At 46.5% G+C, this 20,926-nt stretch overlaps 1 protein-coding gene across 1 annotated transcript in view; it reads right to left on the reverse strand.

Moving 5' to 3' along the window:
- The window catches only part of IRF5 (interferon regulatory factor 5), a 47,535-nt gene extending 29,575 nt beyond the window's left edge, over nt 1-17,960 (reverse strand). The window contains exon 1 of the mRNA XM_044275899.1: nt 17,716-17,960. The gene's annotated coding sequence lies outside the window, so the exon portion shown is untranslated. The remainder of the gene's footprint in view (nt 1-17,715) is intronic.
- Between the last annotated feature and the right edge of the window lie 2,966 nt (nt 17,961-20,926).

Raw genomic sequence — 20,926 nt, forward strand, 5'->3', positions numbered from 1 at the left:
ACTGACCGAAATTGTGTGCGCACTCACGGGTTTCCTGCTATGCACACGTGACGCATCATGAGCAAATCCGGGACGCCGGTGTGAAAGAGGCCTAACAGATAAGGGCTTGTTAACGTCTCAGCTACATATGGTATAATTTTCATTGTTCTGCTGAGACATAGAAACAGCAAATGACGGACAGCAATGTCTCTAGACGGACTCCCACCTACAGGGTCCTTTGGGTTTCTGTTATCTGTCATATTAGTGGACAACACAGCCCAGCATGCTGATGGAGAAGCTCTAATACAGTGGTCCCACAAGATACAGTGACCTCAGGAGGCAATATTTTTTTACTTTTCTCATGGGCCATCTAGGGTTATCACAATACCAAAATTTTGATTCGATTTTGATACCATAAAAAAGTATTGTGGTACCCAATACCAGGTGGAAACCCCTCACCCCCCCCCCCACACACACACACAGCGGTACCCAATACCAGGTGGAAACCCCCCCCCCCCCCCACACACACAAAAGCCCCGCACATGCTGCATTTTATGGAACGTCTGGCTCTTAATAGAACAGTCCTATCCTATTTTTTGTGGGGACAAGGTGACTAAAAAAAAAAAAAAAAAAAAAAAAAAAAAAAAAAAAAAAAAAAAAAAAAAATCGCTAATCGCACATTTTTTATAATTTTTTTTCCTGTCACAACGTTCACCGCATAGGAGATATTTTTTTCAATATTTTAATAGTTCAGACTTTTTGGGACTTGGCGATACACAATATAAAATATAAACACAATAAAAAAAATGTAAAATTGGGAAAGAGGGTGATTTCTACACACATATATATATATATATATATATACACACACACATACTGGCCATGTCACATACCCAGCCTCAATGATGACGCAGAGATGGCCTGAACAGTGGGAATTAACCCTTTGTATGCGATATGGCAGAAAACAGAAAATTCCGGTATTGTATCGATCAGGGTGGAAAAGTATCAAATGAGTATCGAAAATCCGATACTCGGTGCAACCCTAGGGCCATCACCATACAATGTCTCAGACTCGGATCCAACCAATCAACATGACCGTTTCCCTGGAAAACCCCTGTATATCTAGTCTATCCCAGTTGCTCCTCTTTACAGTACAGTACAGTGCGGTATTACACATTATGTATGGCTCTCAGGCGGTACTAGGATGAGCTGCTCCTTTGGATATTAGGCAACAGTGGTTCCATTTTACTTTCCTCGCACACTCTGCTCCTTTCCTCATCACAGAACGGGATTACAGCTTCCAGCATACATTACCGGTTGTTATATGTAAGGAACTGCTTTATCTGTCTTATCTGATTATTTTATTTAAATCAAAATTTCTCATATATTAAGATGACATTTTAGGGCTTTGGAACCAATTACTAGTTTTCCGTAGCTATGGACTCCACTTACAACGGTCACTCTGGAACCAATTAATATTGTAATTTGAGGGATCACTGTATATTCAACAGATACGACTGCACAAATTGCAGAATTCAGGACCAGCACGCCAGTAAAAAGGGACTTTACCACCATATTTATAGAAACTCTATAGGAAATGAAACTGAACATTGTGGATTTGAAAGCATAAAACCCAGCAGCCCCAGCAAGAGTCATGTGCAGAGGGATGTGGTTAAAAGAAACCGCCTCAAAGAAAAGAATTTCATTAAAGGGGTTTTCCAAGACTCAGGTCCTGCAAACCCACCTTAAAGGGGTTATCCAACCCCTAAAATGCCCCTTCTAATGTCTGGGCCCCTCATATAGATTATACTTACCCTGCTTTCCGGCACCAGAGTCTCTAATGATGCCCGCACGGCCGCCGTTGCATCTCCCAGTCGTGCGGATGAAAACATCCGGCGCTAGGTTGCGACGGGGCAAGCCAACATCGCAGGTGATGCTAGGGAGGCTTGTTCCCATCGCAGCCTGCAATTGACTGCTCCCACATTGCCGGATGTTTGGATGGAGAGATGCAGCAGAGATCGTGCGGGGATCACAAGCGATGCGGGTGCCGGGAATGGGGTACAAGGTGTCCGGACATTAGAGGGGTTGGATACCCCCTTTAAAAAGCTTGTTCTCATTTTTTGTCTGCAGTTCCCTATTGTGTTGGTAGAAGCTGGTAGAAAACCGCCAGTTTCTAACTATAAATCATGCTCAGTTCTCATGTCCCAGGTATTTCTGGTTAGGTCACCATACAGCTATGGAGACATAAGGGAGTCTGTAATTGATACCTGCAGGAGTCATTGCACTAGATTAAGACATCATTTCTATTTGCACAATAGTCCAGTAGTCTACGTCACAGTGCTTCATGATGACGCCTTACTCACCCGATGGTCTACAGGTTCAGTTTCTGCCTCACACACTGTACAATATGAGCAATCATGTAATTCTTAGGCCTCTTTCACACTTGCGTTGTCCGGATCCGGCGTGTACTCCACTTGCCGGAATTACACGCCGGATCCGGAAAAACGCAAGTGTACTGAAGGCATTTGAAGACGGATCCATCTTCAAAATGCTTTCAGTGTTACTATGGCACCCAGGACGTTATTAAAGTCCTGGTTGCCGTAGTAGTAGTGGGGAGCGGGGGAGCGGTATTCTTACCATCCGTGCGGCTCCCGGGGCGCTCCAGAGTGACGTCAGAGCGCCCCATGCGCATGGATGACGTGTCCATGCGATCACGTGATCCATGCTCTTGGGGCGCCCTGACGTCACTCTGGAGCGCCCCGGGAGCCGCACGGATGGTAAGTATTCTGCTCCCCGCTCCCCACTGCACTTTACCATGGCTGCCAGGACTTTAGCGTCCCGGCAGCCATGGTAACCATTGAGAAAAAGCTAAACGTTGCATCCGGCAATGGGCCGAAACGACGTTTAGCTTAAGGCCGGATCCGGATCAATGCCTTTCAATGGGCATTCATTCCGGATCCAGCCTTGCGGCAAGTGTTCCGGATTTTTGGCCGGAGCAAAAAGCGCAGCATGCTGCGCTATTTGCTGCGGCCAAAAAACGTTCCGTTCCGGAACGGAAGACATCCTGAAGGACGGACTGTCCATTCAGAATGCATTAGGAAAATCCTGATCAGTATTCTTCCGGCATAGAGCCCCGACGACGGAACTCTATGCCGGAAGACTATAACGCAGATGTGAAAGAGCCCTTACTGCAAATCATAAAGAGCCCATGATCACCACACCTCCATGCTGCAGATCCTGGCTATAGTAGTGGACAAATGCTTCATTGATAGTACAGTGTAACACTTCTAAAAAACTACATCGGCAATAAATTCTAGAAATTTCAACAAATTAAAAAATATAAAAAGCTCCAATAAACATCTCAGAATGTCTAAAATGCCATTAAAGGGGTAACCCCTATAATGACCCACCAGTGCCCGGGCCCACCTTATAGATTATACTTACCCCGCTCCCCGGCAACTGTGTCGGTCCCGATCCTTGCACGCCTGATCAAAACATCCGGCAATGGGTTGGGGGTAGGTCTACCACCTGCGATGGTAGGGAGGTTTGTCCCAATTGCGGCCTGCTATTGGCCAACAACCACGCCAGATGCAGCATCAGCCGTGCAGGGATCAGGAGGAACGCAGGTGTTGGGGTAGGTAGCATCTATATGAGGTGCCCATGCATTTGGGGGGTGGGGGGGGTTCATTATAGGGTTTGGATAACCTCGTTAACCCTTTCGCTACCAGCATTGATCATATGTGTACAGTTTTACCGCAAACAGAATGCCGTGAGAATACCACCCAAAAAACGGTGGAGGATTGCCTTTTTTTTTTCTCCCAGCTCCACCCCATTTGGAATTTTATTCCCGCTTCCCACTACATTGAATGCCATATTAAATGGTGGCATTAGAAAGTACAACTTGTCCCGCAAAAAATAACCCCTCATACAGCTATGTGATCGAAAAAAAAAAAAAAAGTAGTTCTGGCCCATGGAAAATAGGGAAGAAAAATTAAAACGCAAAAAAGGGTTAGGGTACTTTCACACTAGCGGTTTTCTTTTCCGGCTTCCGGCACAGAGTTCCGTCAAAAGGGCTCAATGCCGGAAAAGAACTGATCAGTTGTATCCCCATGCATTCTGAATAGAGAGTAATCAGTAATCAGGATGTCTTCAGTTCAGTCATTTTTACTGATCAGGCAAAAGAGAAAACCGTAGCATGCTACGGTTTTATCTCTGGCAAAAAAGATCTGAAGACTTGCCTGAACGCCAGATACTTCATTTTTTTTCCCCTTAGGAATGTATTAGTACCGGATCTGGCATTCAAAATACCGGATACGTCCTTCCGGCCTGCGCAGACTGAAAAAAAGGGGAGAAAATAAATAAACGCCGGATCCGTTTTGCCGCATGACATCAGAAAGACTGATCCGGCATGTCAATGCATTTCTCTGACTGATCAGGCATTTTTAAGATTGACCAGGATCCTGATCAGTCTTACAAATGCCATCAGTTGGCATACGTTTTGCCGGATCCGGCAGGCAGTTCCAGCGACGGAAGTGCTTGCCGGATCACTCTGCCGCAAGTGTGAAAGTAGCCTTAACCAGCCAAAATGTCTGCCTAAGGGTTAATCGACCAAACAATATGCCTGCCATCACAGCTATACTGTGTATACACACGGGATACACATTGCAGAAATCCATCCACATGCTGCAAACACAACCCAGTTGACGTAAGGAACCTGCTGCAGTGAATATAGTTTCCTTTACACCAGTCTGCCCTACTGTAAAAGACAATCTGCCTGGAAGTCATGCATAAATTGACACGGGGTGCGGGATTAAAATTTAAAAACTGAGGGTTTTACCCTTTGCAGAGCAATTACAAATGTACAGCAAAGTCTGCATGAAACTCGTGCAGATTATTTTCACATTTTTCAGCAGCAAAATATGTTGCAATGTCCAATATCTAAGGGCTCTTTCACACGAGTTTTCCGTGCTGATGTGATGCGTGTAGTGAAGGCCTAACATCCGGACTGAATCCTGACCCATTCATTTCAATGGGTCTGTGCACATAGGCGCCATTTTTCACACACCATCTCTGAGTTCAGGAAAAATCGCAGCATGTTTTATATAGTGCATTTTTCACACAGCTCTGGCCCCATAGACGTGAATGGGTTAGACAAAGCTCCCTACACATAACTACAAAAAGTTATAGGGGGGTCAGAATATGGCGATGAAAAAAATAAAATAGATTTTTATCAAGTTTATTATTTTATCACTATCAAAATGTAAGAAAACCTACACACAAGGTATCTCCGAATTTGTACCGACATCAAGAATTGAAAGTAACTGGTCAGTTATCGCACATTAAAAGTCCGAAATAAAAAAATAAAAAACAACCTTAAACTGTGGCAGAATTGCTTTTTCCCCCCCAATTCCACCCCATTTGGAATGTTTTTCCTGCTTCCCACTACATAATATGCAAATAATGCAATATGAAATGATGGTACTGGAAAGTACAACTTGTCATGCAAAAAACAAGCCCTCATACGGCTATGTGAAAAGAAAGAAAAAAAAAAAAAGTTATGGCTCGGGGAAGGCAGGGAGTTGAAAATAAAGTGGGGAAAAAACCCTCCAGTGTAGAAAGAGTTAATGACAGCCATGCTAATTTCACCCAACTTTACTGGCAACAGATAATTTAGGCAGTATTCCAAATTAAGATATTCATCAAATGTCCACAGGATGCCATGTCTGGTAGGTCTCTATGTGAAGAATGTATGTGTGCCCATCTACTACATTTTTGGGGGGACATTTTGCAATAAAATTCTACCACCTTAAATAAATTCTTATAACTGTGACTAACCAGAATGCCACAATGCAGTGAATGCCCGCTCTGCTGTGACGGCACTGGTACATAAGGGGACACATCCATATGATATCTCCCATACCGCTTGGACGTAACATGCCATCTGCAGCTCAGTACATGCCGGCTTCTCCCATTAATCCACTACTATACCCCGATATGTTGTCCCGAGAAGCAAATAGTCTACAGTAAGGAAATTCACTGTGAATCAGAACCTTCCACTAAGGCCCCATGCACACGGCCGTGAGCGGTCCGTGGAACCGCGGCCTGGATCCCTCCTGAGAGCAGGAGCGCACGGCGTCACTGGTTGCTATGACGCCGTGCGCTCCCTGCTGCCGGCACAGTACAGTAATACACTGGTATAGATCATACCAGTGTATTACTGTATTGCGGCGGCAGCAGGGAGCGCACGGCGTCATAGCAACCAGTGACGCCGTGCGCTCCTGCTCTCAGGAGGGATCCAGGCCGCGGTTCCACGGCCCGCACACGGCTGTGAAACACGGCCGTGTGCATGGGGCCTAAAAATGAGAGAACAGGATGACTGGCTCTTAAAAAGGAAGCACTCAACCGTATGTTTTGTCCGCATTGCTCCCATATTTTTAGCAGGTTGGGTGCAGACTCACTCACTTTGCTGCAAAAAATAAGTATTACGGAGAAGGATACCATTGTTCTATTAGGGGCTGGACGCAAATTGCAGAATGCACACAGCCGGTATCTGTTTTGCGGACCACAAACGGCTACGGCTGTGTGCATGAGCCCTAATAGTCACATCCGCGTATTGATCGTTATTTTTCCCTGTAGCCGGGACCGCGCTCTTCTCGCGCATGCGTGTCCTGCCACAGCATGATCCCGGCTACGGCTCCCTTCCTCCCTGGCATCTCGTTCACTGCGCCGCTCCCATACAGCGCGCTTGCGCCCATCGCTTCTCCCCTGCGGTGTGAGCGCGATCACTGTCCGCTTGCACTGCAGCGCAGTGAACATGCAGATGCCAGGGAGGGAGGGAGCTGTAGGAAAAATGTCCATCAATATGCGGAGGAGCGGCATAGGGGTGGGCTTATCCGACGGTTGAGTCAAGGAGGTAGCTGCCCCCGTGACCAGCACGACTTCAAAAAGCTGCCAAACACTGTTTTATAAGTCGATTTTATGAGACAGCACAGCGCAGAAAGAAGATATGATTACATCTTTGGGCACACTATGAGAGATACTTTAAAGGTACTGTCATTAGTGTAAATTGTCTTTTCCAGGTGACAGGTTCCCTTTAAGTTACTTTAACACCTTCAGCACTACGACCCGGCAGACAATGCTGGGAATTGTCAGGATACAAATTTGTGTCCGGCCGATTCTCTGCCTTTTTGTTGCAATGTGGGAAAATGCAGCATTTGGCCTATTGCACACGACCGTATGGCTTTTTCAGTGTTTTGTGGTCCGTTTTTTATGGATCCATTGTTCCGTTTTTTGTTTCCGTTGTGTTTCCGTTTCTGTTCCGTTTTTCCATTCCGTTTTTCCGTATGGCATATACAGTATACAGTAATTACATAGATAAAATTGGGCTGGGCATAACATTTTCAATATATGGTTCAGGAAAAAAACGGAACGGAAACGGAAGACATACGGATGCATTTCCGTATGTGTTCCGTTTTTTTTGCGGATCCATTGACTTGAATGGAGCCACGGACTGTGATTTGCGGGCAATAATAGGACATGTTCTATGTTAAAACGGAACGGAAAAACGGAAATATGGAAACGGAATGCATACGGAGTACATTCCGTTTTTTTTGCGGAACCATTGAAATGGATGGTTCCGTATACGGACCGTATACGGAACGCAAAAAACGGCCAGTAAACGGGGAAAAAAAACGGCCGTGTGCAATAGGCCTTTCAGTTGCATGCGGCAGTGCTGGATCTGGAGAATTCTCTGCCAGAAATCACACCACAGGTGTATAAGTAGCCTAACCTCTGCCCCACTGAAGCCAGGTGCACAACCATTATCATGTGGAGAAAGTTAATACAAGACACTCAGGCCTCTTTCACACGGGCGTCATGTTTTTTGGCCCGGATAAGATGTGGGTGCGTCGCGGGAAAATGCAAGTTTTTTCCGCGCGAGTGCAAAACATTGTAATGCGTTTTGCACGAGCGTGAGAAAAATCGGCATGTTTTCATCTTTGCTGTGCAGTAGGAAAAGGACCTGTAGTGACATCACTATGCTCATCACATGGTCCGTCACATGATCCATCACCATGGTAAAAGATCATGTGATGAGCGCAGTGAGGTCATCAAAGGTCCTATTCCTCAAAGAAGAAGACAGAAGAGAAGCCGGGCTGCGCAAACAAGTGGATTAAGGAGAGTTAAATTATTATTTTTTAACCCCTCCAGCCCTATTGTACTATACATTCTGTATTAAGAATGCCATTATTTTCCCTTATAACCATGTTTAAAGGGAAAATAATAATGATCGGGTCCCCATCCCGATCGTCTCCTAGCAACCGTGCGTGAAAAATCGCACTGCATCCGCACTTGCTTGCGATTTTCACGCAGCCCCATTTACTTCTATGGGGCCTGCATTGCGTGGAAAACGCACAAAGAGGAGCATGCTGCGATTTTCATGCAACACACAAGTGATGCGTGAAAATCACTGCTCATCTGCACTAGGGCTGCAACGATTAATCGATGTAATCGATTATATTCGATAACTGGATTCGTTGTCGACGAATCCAGTTATCGAATAATCGCCGATTCGTTGGTATTCGGGCGGGCGGTCGCTGCATCTTTATTTTACCTTTTGACAATGACGCTCCCGCTCCTGTAACAGCCAGGCAGAGCGGACGGCGGCGTAACGTCACTCACTCACGTGACACGCCTGCTCCGCCTCCTTCATTCATGAAGTGGGCGGAGCAGGCGCGTCACGTGATTGAGTGACGTTACGCCGCCGTCCGCTCTGCCTGGCTGTTACAGGAGCGGGAGCGTCATTGTCAAAAGGTAAAATAAAGATGCAAGCGCCGGGGCTGTTAGGGGGAAGGGGGGTCTGTGTATAGCACTGCTATGGGGAGGGGGGGAGGATCTGTGTATGGCACTGCTATGGGAAGGGGGGTCTGTGCACTGCTATGGGAAGGGGGGTCTGTGCACTGTTATGAGGAAAGGGGTCTGTGCACTGTTATGAGGAAAGGGGTCTGTGCACTGTTATGAGGAAAGGGATCTGTGCACTGTTATGCCCATAACAGTGCACATATCCCCCCTCTCCATAACTACGCCGTCCACAGATCCCCCATAAGTGTCGTCCACAGATCCCCCATAAGTGTCGTCCACAGATCCCCCATAAGTGTCGTCCACAGATCCCCCATAAGTGTCGTCCACAGATCCCCCATAAGTGTCGTCCACAGATCCCCATAAGTGTCGTCCACAGATCCCCCATAAGTGTCGTCCACAGATCCCCCATAAGTGTCGTCCACAGATCCCCCATAAGTGTCGTCCACAGATCCCCCATAAGTGTCGTCCACAGATCCCCCATAAGTGTCGTCCACAGATCCCCCATAAGTGTCGTCCACAGATCCCCCATAAGTGTCGTCCACAGATCCCCCATAAGTGTCGTCCACAGATCCCCCATAAGTGTCGTCCACAGATCCCCCATAAGTGTCGTCCACAGATCCCCATAAGTGTCGTCCACAGATCCCCCATAAGTGTCGTCCACAGATCCCCCATAAGTGTCGTCCACAGATCCCCCATAAGTGTCGTCCACAGATCCCCCATAAGTGTCGTCCACAGATCCCCCATAAGTGTCGTCCACAGATCCCCCATAAGTGTCGTCCACAGATCCCCCATAAGTGTCGTCCACAGATCCCCCATAAGTGTCGTCCACAGATCCCCCATAAGTGTCGTCCACAGATCCCCCATAAGTGTCGTCCACAGATCCCCCATAAGTGTCGTCCACAGATCCCCCATAAGTGTCGTCCACAGATCCCCCATAAGTGTCGTCCACAGATCCCCCATAAGTGTCGTCCACAGATCCCCCATAAGTGTCGTCCACAGATCCCCCATAAGTGTCGTCCACAGATCCCCCATAAGTGTCGTCCACAGATCCCCCATAAGTGTCGTCCACAGATCCCCCATAAGTGTCGTCCACAGATCCCCCATAAGTGTCGTCCACAGATCCCCCATAAGTGTCGTCCACAGATCCCCCATAAGTGTCGTCCACAGATCCCCCATAAGTGTCGTCCACAGATCCCCCATAAGTGTCGTCCACAGATCCCCCATAAGTGTCGTCCACAGATCCCCCATAAGTGTCGTCCACAGATCCCCCATAAGTGTCGTCCACAGATCCCCCATAAGGTGTCGTCCACAGATCCCCCATAAGTGTCGTCCACAGATCCCCCATAAGTGTCGTCCACAGATCCCCCATAAGTGTCGTCCACAGATCCCCCATAAGTGTCGTCCACAGATCCCCCATAAGTGTCGTCCACAGATCCCCCATAAGTGTCGTCCACAGATCCCCCATAAGTGTCGTCCACAGATCCCCCATAAGTGTCGTCCACAGATCCCCCATAAGTGTCGTCCACAGATCCCCCATAAGTGTCGTCCACAGATCCCCCATAAGTGTCGTCCACAGATCCCCCATAAGTGTCGTCCACAGATCCCCCATAAGTGTCGTCCACAGATCCCCCATAAGTGTCGTCCACAGATCCCCCATAAGTGTCGTCCACAGATCCCCCATAAGTGTCGTCCACAGATCCCCCATAAGTGTCGTCCACAGATCCCCCATAAGTGTCGTCCACAGATCCCCCATAAGTGTCGTCCACAGATCCCCCATAAGTGTCGTCCACAGATCCCCCATAAGTGTCGTCCACAGATCCCCCATAAGTGTCGTCCACAGATCCCCCATAAGTGTCGTCCACAGATCCCCCATAAGTGTCGTCCACAGATCCCCCATAAGTGTCGTCCACAGATCCCCCATAAGTTGTCGTCCACAGATCCCCCATAAGTGTCGTCCACAGATCCCCCATCAAGTGTCGTCCACAGATCCCCCATAAGTGTCGTCCACAGATCCCCCATAAGTGTCGTCCACAGATCCCCCATAAGTGTCGTCCACAGATCCCCCATAAGTGTCGTCCACAGATCCCCCATAAGTGTCGTCCACAGATCCCCCATAAGTGTCGTCCACAGATCCCCCATAAGTGTCGTCCACAGATCCCCCATAAGTGTCGTCCACAGATCCCCCATAAGTGTCGTCCACAGATCCCCCATAAGTGTCGTCCACAGATCCCCCATAAGTGTCGTCCACAGATCCCCCATAAGTGTCGTCCACAGATCCCCCATAAGTGTCGTCCACAGATCCCCCATAAGTGTCGTCCACAGATCCCCCATAAGTGTCGTCCACAGATCCCCCATAAGTGTCGTCCACAGATCCCCCATAAGTGTCGTCCACAGATCCCCCATAAGTGTCGTCCACAGATCCCCCATAAGTGTCGTCCACAGATCCCCCATAAGTGTCGTCCACAGATCCCCCATAAGTGTCGTCCACAGATCCCCCATAAGTGTCGTCCACAGATCCCCCATAAGTGTCGTCCACAGATCCCCCATAAGTGTCGTCCACAGATCCCCCATAAGTGTCGTCCACAGATCCCCCATAAGTGTCGTCCACAGATCCCCCATAAGTGTCGTCCACAGATCCCCCATAAGTGTCGTCCACAGATCCCCCATAAGTGTCGTCCACAGATCCCCCATAAGTGTCGTCCACAGATCCCCCATAAGTGTCGTCCACAGATCCCCATAAGTGTCGTCCACAGATCCCCCATAAGTGTCGTCCACAGATCCCCCATAAGTGTCGTCCACAGATCCCCCATAAGTGTCGTCCACAGATCCCCCATAAGTGTCGTCCACAGATCCCCCATAAGTGTCGTCCACAGATCCCCCATAAGTGTCGTCCACAGATCCCCCATAAGTGTCGTCCACAGATCCCCCATAAGTGTCGTCCACAGATCCCCCATAAGTGTCGTCCACAGATCCCCCATAAGTGTCGTCCACAGATCCCCCATAAGTGTCGTCCACAGATCCCCCATAAGTGTCGTCCACAGATCCCCCATAAGTGTCGTCCACAGATCCCCCATAAGTGTCGTCCACAGATCCCCCATAAGTGTCGTCCACAGATCCCCCATAAGTGTCGTCCACAGATCCCCCATAAGTGTCGTCCACAGATCCCCCATAAGTGTCGTCCACAGATCCCCCATAAGTGTCGTCCACAGATCCCCCATAAGTGTCGTCCACAGATCCCCCATAAGTGTCGTCCACAGATCCCCCATAAGTGTCGTCCACAGATCCCCCATAAGTGTCGTCCACAGATCCCCCATAAGTGTCGTCCACAGATCCCCCATAAGTGTCGTCCACAGATCCCCCATAAGTGTCGTCCACAGATCCCCCATAAGTGTCGTCCACAGATCCCCCATAAGTGTCGTCCACAGATCCCCCATAAGTGTCGTCCACAGATCCCCCATAAGTGTCGTCCACAGATCCCCCATAAGTGTCGTCCACAGATCCCCCATAAGTGTCGTCCACAGATCCCCCATAAGTGTCGTCCACAGATCCCCCATAAGTGTCGTCCACAGATCCCCCATAAGTGTCGTCCACAGATCCCCCATAAGTGTCGTCCACAGATCCCCCATAAGTGTCGTCCACAGATCCCCCATAAGTGTCGTCCACAGATCCCCCATAAGTGTCGTCCACAATTTGTTTTAATATGGCCTTTGAACATAATTTTTTAAGTAAGATCATATAAACCTCTGTTTTGTAATTTTGTCGTTTTTCCCGATTAATCGTAGAAATTAATCGGCAACTAATCGATTATTCAAATAATCGTTAGCTGCAGCCCTAATCTGCACGGCCCCATAGAAATGAATGGGTCCGCATTCAGTGCGGGTACAACGCGATCACCTCACGCATCGCACCCGCGCGGAGATCTCGCCCGTCTGAAAGAAGCCTTACTAATGTATTGTGATTGTCCATATTGCCTCCTTTGCTGGCTGGATTCATTCTTCCAGCACATTATACACTGCTCGTTTCCATGGTTACCACCTTGCAATCCAGCAGCAGTGGCCGTGCGGAAAAGGACCAGCTTATGGGCATTCCCACGTTGCCAGCCACCAGAGAGGCCAACGTTTTTTCCTACAGTGCAGTGGTCCTCAACTCCAGTCCTCATGGCCCATCTGTCGATCATGTTTTCAGGATTTCCTTAGTATTGGGCAGCTGATATAATTAGCGTCCATGCATCAGGATTTATCACAGGTATTCATTCTGTGGGATACTCCTAAATCCTGACCGGCAAGTGGGCCCTGAGGACTGGAGTTGGAGAACCCCGCTATAGTGTGCAGTCATTTGTTTTACTCCGTTTTCTTTATTTAAAGCCTGGGTAAAGCAAACCCTCCGATCAATGGTTGCTGCCCAACTTTCCCGAGGTCCTGAATGGCATTTTAGTTTACAGTAAACTGTGGAATAAAGGGACAGACTTTTCCCTTCAGAACTCTTCGAAAGTAATGTGACATTACTACTGTTAAAGGGGTTCTCCAGGCTTTTATTATTAATGACCTATCCTCAGGATAAGTCATTAACAGCTGATCAGCGGGGGTGCCGGACCCCTGCCAATCTGATACTGATGACTTATCCTGAGCATGCTGCGGTATTTTCTCCGGCCAAAATTCTAAAATACTTGCCGGAATGCTGGCATTAATTTCCATAGAAAATTTATCAATGCAGGATCCGGTACCAAGTGTTCCGGAAAACCGTATCCTGTTTCCCGATTTGCACATGCACAGAAAAAGGTGTATATATAAAATATAAATCGGTTTTTCCAGATGACACCGGAGAGACAGATCCGATGTTTCAATGCATTTGTCAGCCAGATCCGGAAACAAATGCCATCTCTGTTGGCATACGGATTTCCGGATCCAACAACAAGTGTGAAAGTACCCTTACCTAACCGGTTTTCTCGTGACACACTGTACTTCATGACAGTTGTAAATTTTACCTTTATGTCAAAAAAATATAAATCCAAAATTTACTAAAAATTGAAAATTGCAGATTTATTTTGAAAATTAGATTTTTTTTCCCCCCTGCTTTTAAGGCCTCATGCACACGACAGTATTTTTTTGCGGTACGCAAAAAGGGGTTCCGTTGTTCCGTGTCAGTTTTTGTTTCCGTGTGTCTTCCTTTATTTTTGGAGGATCACCAGACATGAAGAAAAGTAAAAAAAAAAAAGTCAAGTTTGCCATGCAAATGATAGGAAAAAAGCACAAGCGGACTACAATCTTGTGTGCCTCCGTGTTTTTTCACGGACCCATTGACTTGAATGGGTCCGCAAACTGTTGTCCGTGAAAAAAATAGGACAGGTCATATTTTTTTCACGGACTGGAAACACGGATCACGGACACGGATGACAAACGGTGCATTAGCAGAGTTTTCCACGGACCCATTGAAAGTCCATTTTTTTTGGGGGGGGGGCCCATATGCTTAATCATTTACTTCAATGGGGCCACAAAAAATTTTTAAATGACTGTTCCATGTCCATTGCACAAAAAATAAAACATTTTGTCCACTTTATGGACAAGAATAGGACTGTTCTTTCTATAAGCCAGCCAATCCGCAAAATTTGGAACACACGCAGCCGGTATCCGTGTTCTGCGTATCTGATTTGCGGACCCCCTAAACAACGGTCGTGTGCATGAGCACTACGGTAGATAGTGATACCTCATAAAATATTTATTACTTATTTTTGGTAGATGTTAGAAGGCTTAGAATTTTAGAAGCATGTCTTAAAATGTAAGAAAATTTCTAAAACCCACCTTTTAAAGGACCAGTTCAGGTCTGGTCACCTCGTGAGGCTTACATAGTGGAAACCCCCATGAACACCACCATTTTAGAAACTATACCCCTCAAGTTATTCAAAACTGATTTTACAAACTTTGTTAACCCTTTAGAATCCACAAGAAAATGGAGATAACATTTCTAAATTTCACTTTTTTGGCAGATTTTCAATTTTAACCCATAATTTCCTGTAACACATCGAGGGTTAACAGCCAAACAAAACTCAAAATCTGTTTACCCTGGTTCAGTAGTTTACAGAAACACCCCATACGTGGTGGTAAACTGCTGTACGGGCACACGGCAGAGCGCAGAAGAAAAGGAGCGCCGTATGGTTTTTGGAGGGCAGATTTGAGGCACCATGCCATGTTTGATGCCCCCCAGATGCACCCCTACAGTAGAAACTCGTGACCCCATTTTGGAAACTATGGGGTGTGACAGTTTTATTAATACTATTTTGGGGTACATATGACTTAATTGCGTAATTTTACTCTTTGTGAGGCAAGGTAACCAAAAATGGCTTTTCTGGCACAGTTCTCATTTTTTACAGTGTTCATCTGACAGCTTAGATCATGTGATATTTTTATAGAGCAGGTTGTTATGGACACGATTATACAAATGGCTACTTTCTTTGTTTCAGTTTTACATCTTTTTTTTGTGTCTCCATTTTCTAAACGCCATATTTTTTTATTTTTCTGGCGATTGTCTTGTGCTCATTTTTTGCAGGAAGAGTTGAGGTTTTTATTGGTACCATTTTTGGGTACATGTGATTTATTTATTTTTGATCATTCAATATTACACCTTATGCTACAGTGAACAAAAAATTGGTTGTTTTTGGCACTTTTTTTTTTAATGGCATTGACCTTCGGGAGGAGGGAGGGTAGATCATGTGATATTTTTATCGCGTAATATTTTTTTTATGTATTTCAGTTTAAAAGCATTTATGAAGCAATGAAATGATATTAGTGCCTCCATTTTCTGAAAGTCTTTTTTCCCCAGCTCATTTATTACAGGAAGAGGTGACGGTTTGATTGGTACCATTTTAGGTTACACACGGGATCGTTACAGATGCGGCGATACCCAATATGTCAATTTTTTTTTAAACTTATTTCAGTTTTACAGAATAAAAGCATTTTTGAAACAAAAAAAAAATAATCATGTTTCTGTGTCTCCATTTTCCATAAGCAATTTTGTTCCGAGCCATTGTTATGTAGAGGCTCTTTTTTGCGGGATGAGAGGACCGCTTGATTGGTACTATTCTGGGTACATAGGACTTTATGATCACTTGTATTACACGTTTTGTGATATAAGGTGACAAAATGGCTTTTTGGTACAGTTTTTATTCATTCATTTTTTTACAGCATGCACCTTGGGGGTAGATTGTGATATTTTCATACAGCCAGTCGTTATGGACACAGCGATATCTAATATGGCTGTTTTTCTTTTTTGTTTCCTTTCTTACAACTTTTTGTGTGTTTATTATGGGAAAGGGGAATTTTTTTTTTTTACTTTAAACAATTTTTTATTATGAAAAACACGTAACTTTTTATTTTTGTCAACTTTTGGGCATCTGATCTCCTCCACAATGCATTACCATACACCTTGTATTGTAATGCATTGTCAGCATTAGGGCTCATGCACATGACTATTTTGCGGTCCGCAAAACACGGATCCACGATAAAGAATATGGATAACCCCTGTGTGACGTCCGTGTTCTATTTTTTTGGGGAGCAGACTTATGGATAAGTAATGCACACAGTCACATCCATTATTAAAAACGGAATGCACAAAAAAAAATATGTGCATGAGCTGACATTTGCCTAGAAGACACAGGTTAAGGGCTCATGCACATAGCTGTTGGTCAGCCGTTCCGTGTATTGGGTGCACAAGCAACATCCGTGCGACTGCCGCAACAGATCCAGACCGATTAAACATAGTTTTTTTTTGCGGTGCGGAGGCACGTAGAGGAACCGCGCGAAAGCACTCTTCAGTGCTTCCGTGCCTCCGTTCCGCACCAGACCCATTCAAGTGAATAGGTCTGCATCAGTGATGCAGGGAGCACACTGCTAGTGCCCGCATATTGCAGACCTGCTGTTTGTGGGCCACAATACAGGCGCTGCCAGGCAAAAGTCGTGTGCATGAGCCCTAATAAGGCTGGATCTCATAGGCTCTCTATGGAAGGCATTGGGCTGCCTTTCCAGCCATCTGGTGCCCGTCACTGCAGAGCAGGGACCCAATAGGGATGGAGCCGCTGTACGCCAGTCAGCTTTAACCACAGCATGCAAGGGGTTAATCTGGCACCATCACAGTTTACTGCGTTGCCGGTGGATACAGCCAGGCCCTGCATTGATCATGGGAAGGGGGTGGGGGTGTCTGAAAACAGACTGGCCCTACAGTAACCGAGGATGCTCCGGAGGGCCCAGGCTCTGATACTATAGTGGGCCCCAAAAGGTCCAGGAGTAGCGTTGAGCGAACTTGAGTTTTAAGTTCTGCGTCCAAGGTTCAGGTTATCGAAGAATCCGTCATGGATCCCGCTACCATGGACCATAACGGAATTTGGAATCCATAACGGGATTCTTCGATATCCTGAACTTTGGATGCAGAACTTAAAACACAAGTTCACTCAGCACTATCCAGGAGAAAACAAACATTTGGAGCCCAAGGGTCCATTATCTTGAATGGAAACCTATGAGGCTAGTCTCGCTCCATGTATGAGCGGTATTTCCCGGGCTGAACGCCGCTTCTGTGAAACTAACTGGCGGCGTTATACTGACTTATAATGCTGTGTGTTTCTGCCTGCTCAGCATATGGGATGTCAGGCAGGAACACACAGCATTAGAAGTTCATGTCATAGGAGCAGCAATCACCACAGGTCTGATACTAGCCTTATACTTCATTGGCGAGGGTGGAACCCCAGTCCGACACTGGCAACAGGGGTGGTGGGTGCCCACCAGCCTGCCACAAGGCTAGGGCAGCAAACTGAAGGAGATCCTACTGGTACAACTCCTACACAGCAGAGGCGACACCGCCCGCTGTCCTGTGGCCCCCGAAACCCCTTACCTGGCCAGGTGACTCGGCAGGGCCTCTAGTAGTTCCTCCTGTCAGTCATACTGGAAGGACGTGCGCACCTTCAGTGAAAACACTGACTGCGACAAGCAGCAGAAAAGCAGAAGCTGCATGTGAAAGCAGAAGGAGGCGCCACTTCCTGGTCAGGGAGAAGTGCAGCAGGGAGGCTACAGGTGATAGAAACCCCTCCCTTCCGGAAGTGGTAGCGCCCGAAACTCCTGTGCACTTCCATCTAGCGACTTGTGTGCGGCGCTCGTGAGGTGTAGGATTAGACATGCAGCTGGGGTGCACCCCCGCCGAGCAGCTGTATGAGGAGAGGGCGCCCGCAGTGTGCGGCTGTCCTTCATGTTTGCTGGTGTCTATGGCAAACCAGCAGTGCGCCTGCGCGCCTCTCCTCACACAGGTGTTCGGCCATCAATAGTAAAAGCCCAGACTAGAGAGCCCGGGTAGTGACCACTGCACATGTACCCTAGGGTTACCAATCAGGTTAAGCCATACCCAAAGGGGCTGTGACTGTGGGGGGCTTAATATGGGTTAATAGAATTAACCCCAGAATTTACAATGCCCCCATTAGTGACCCCCAGAATTAACAGAGCCCCCCAGTAATAGTAAAGCCCCCCTCATCCATTTGATCGCTGTGAACACAGCTGCCCACGAAGCTCAGGACAGGACCTGTAAGACATCCACACCTGTCCTGAGCCTCCAGTGAGCACGGGTGTGGGGGAGGGGCTGGGCTATGAGCGCTCCACAAGGGAAGCTCTCATCAGCAACGGTTCATATGGGAATACTCAAGGCTGCACACTATAATACCGGTCACTATACACATATGTACACTAGTCACTACACAGGCTGCACACTATGATACCGGTCACTATACACATATGTACACTAGTCACTACACAGGCTGCACACTATAATACCGGTCACTATACACATATGTACACTAGTCACTACACAGGCTGCACACTATAATACCGGTCACTATACACATATGTACACTAGTCACTACACAGGCTGCACACTATAATACCGGTCACTATACACATATGTACACTAGTCACTACACAGGCTGCACACTATAATACCGGTCACTATACACATATGTACACTAGTCACTACACAGGCTGCACACTATAATACCGGTCACTATACACATATGTACACTAGTCACTACACAGGCTGCACACTATAATACCGGTCACTATACACATATGTACACTAGTCACTACACAGGCTGCACACTATAATACCGGTCACTATACACATATGTACACTAGTCACTACACAGGCTGCACACTATAATACCGGTCACTATACACATATGTACACTAGTCACTACACAGGCTGCACACTATAATACCGGTCACTATACACATATGTACACTAGTCACTACACAGGCTGCACACTATAATACCGGTCACTATACACATATGTACACTAGTCACTACACAGGCTGCACACTATAATACCGGTCACTATACACATATGTACACTAGTCACTACACAGGCTGCACACTATAATACCGGTCACTATACACATATGTACACTAGTCACTACACAGGCTGCACACTATAATACCGGTCACTATACACATATGTACACTAGTCACTACACAGGCTGCACACTATAATACCGGTCACTATACACATATGTACACTAGTCACTACACAGGCTGCACACTATAATACCGGTCACTATACACATATGTACACTAGTCACTACACAGGCTGCACACTATAATACCGGTCACTATACACATATGTACACTAGTCACTACACAGGCTGCACACTATAATACCGGTCACTATACACATATGTACACTAGTCACTACACAGGCTGCACACTATAATACCGGTCACTATACACATATGTACACTAGTCACTACACAGGCTGCACACTATAATACCGGCCACTATACACATATGTACACTAGTCACTACACAGGCTGCACACTGTATACCGGTCACTATACACATATGTACACTAGTCACTACACAGGCTGCACACTATAATACCGGTCACTATACACATATGTACACTAGTCACTACACAGGCTGCACACTATAATACCGGTCACTATACACATATGTACACTAGTCACTACACAGGCTGCACACTATAATACCGGTCACTATACACATATGTACACTAGTCACTACACAGGCTGCACACTATAATACCGGTCACTATACACATATGTACACTAGTCACTACACAGGCTGCACACTATAATACCGGTCACTATACACATATGTACACTAGTCACTACACAGGCTGCACACTATAATACCGGTCACTATACACATATGTACACTAGTCACTACACAGACTGCACACTATAATACCGGTCACTATACACATATGTACACTAGTCACTACACAGGCTGCACACTATAATACCGGTCACTATACACATATGTACACTAGTCACTACACAGGCTGCACACTATAATACCGGTCACTATACACATATGTACACTAGTCACTACACAGGCTGCACACTATAATACCGGTCACTATACACATATGTACACTAGTCACTACACAGGCTGCACACTATAATACCGGTCACTATACACATATGTACACTAGTCACTACACAGGCTGCACACTATAATACCGGTCACTATACACATATGTACACTAGTCACTACACAGGCTGCACACTATAATACCGGCCACTATACACATATGTACACTAGTCACTACACAGGCTGCACACTGTATACCGGTCACTATACACATATGTACACTAGTCACTACACAGGCTGCACACTATAATACCGGTCACTATACACATATGTACACTAGTCACTACACAGGCTGCACACTATAATACCGGTCACTATACACATATGTACACTAGTCACTACACAGGCTGCACACTATAATACCGGTCACTATACACATATGTACACTAGTCACTACACAGGCTGCACACTATAATACCGGTCACTATACACATATGTACAATAGTCACTACACAGGCTGCACACTATAATACCGGTCACTATACACATATGTACACTAGTCACTACACAGGCTGCACACTATAATACCGGTCACTATACACATATGTACACTAGTCACTACACAGGCTGCACACTATAATACCGGTCACTATACACATATGTACACTAGTCACTACACAGGCTGCACACTATAATACCGGTCACTATACACATATGTACACTAGTCACT

This window comes from Bufo gargarizans, chromosome 1 (assembly GCF_014858855.1).
Source record: "Bufo gargarizans isolate SCDJY-AF-19 chromosome 1, ASM1485885v1, whole genome shotgun sequence".
Classification (NCBI taxonomy): domain Eukaryota; kingdom Metazoa; phylum Chordata; class Amphibia; order Anura; family Bufonidae; genus Bufo; species Bufo gargarizans.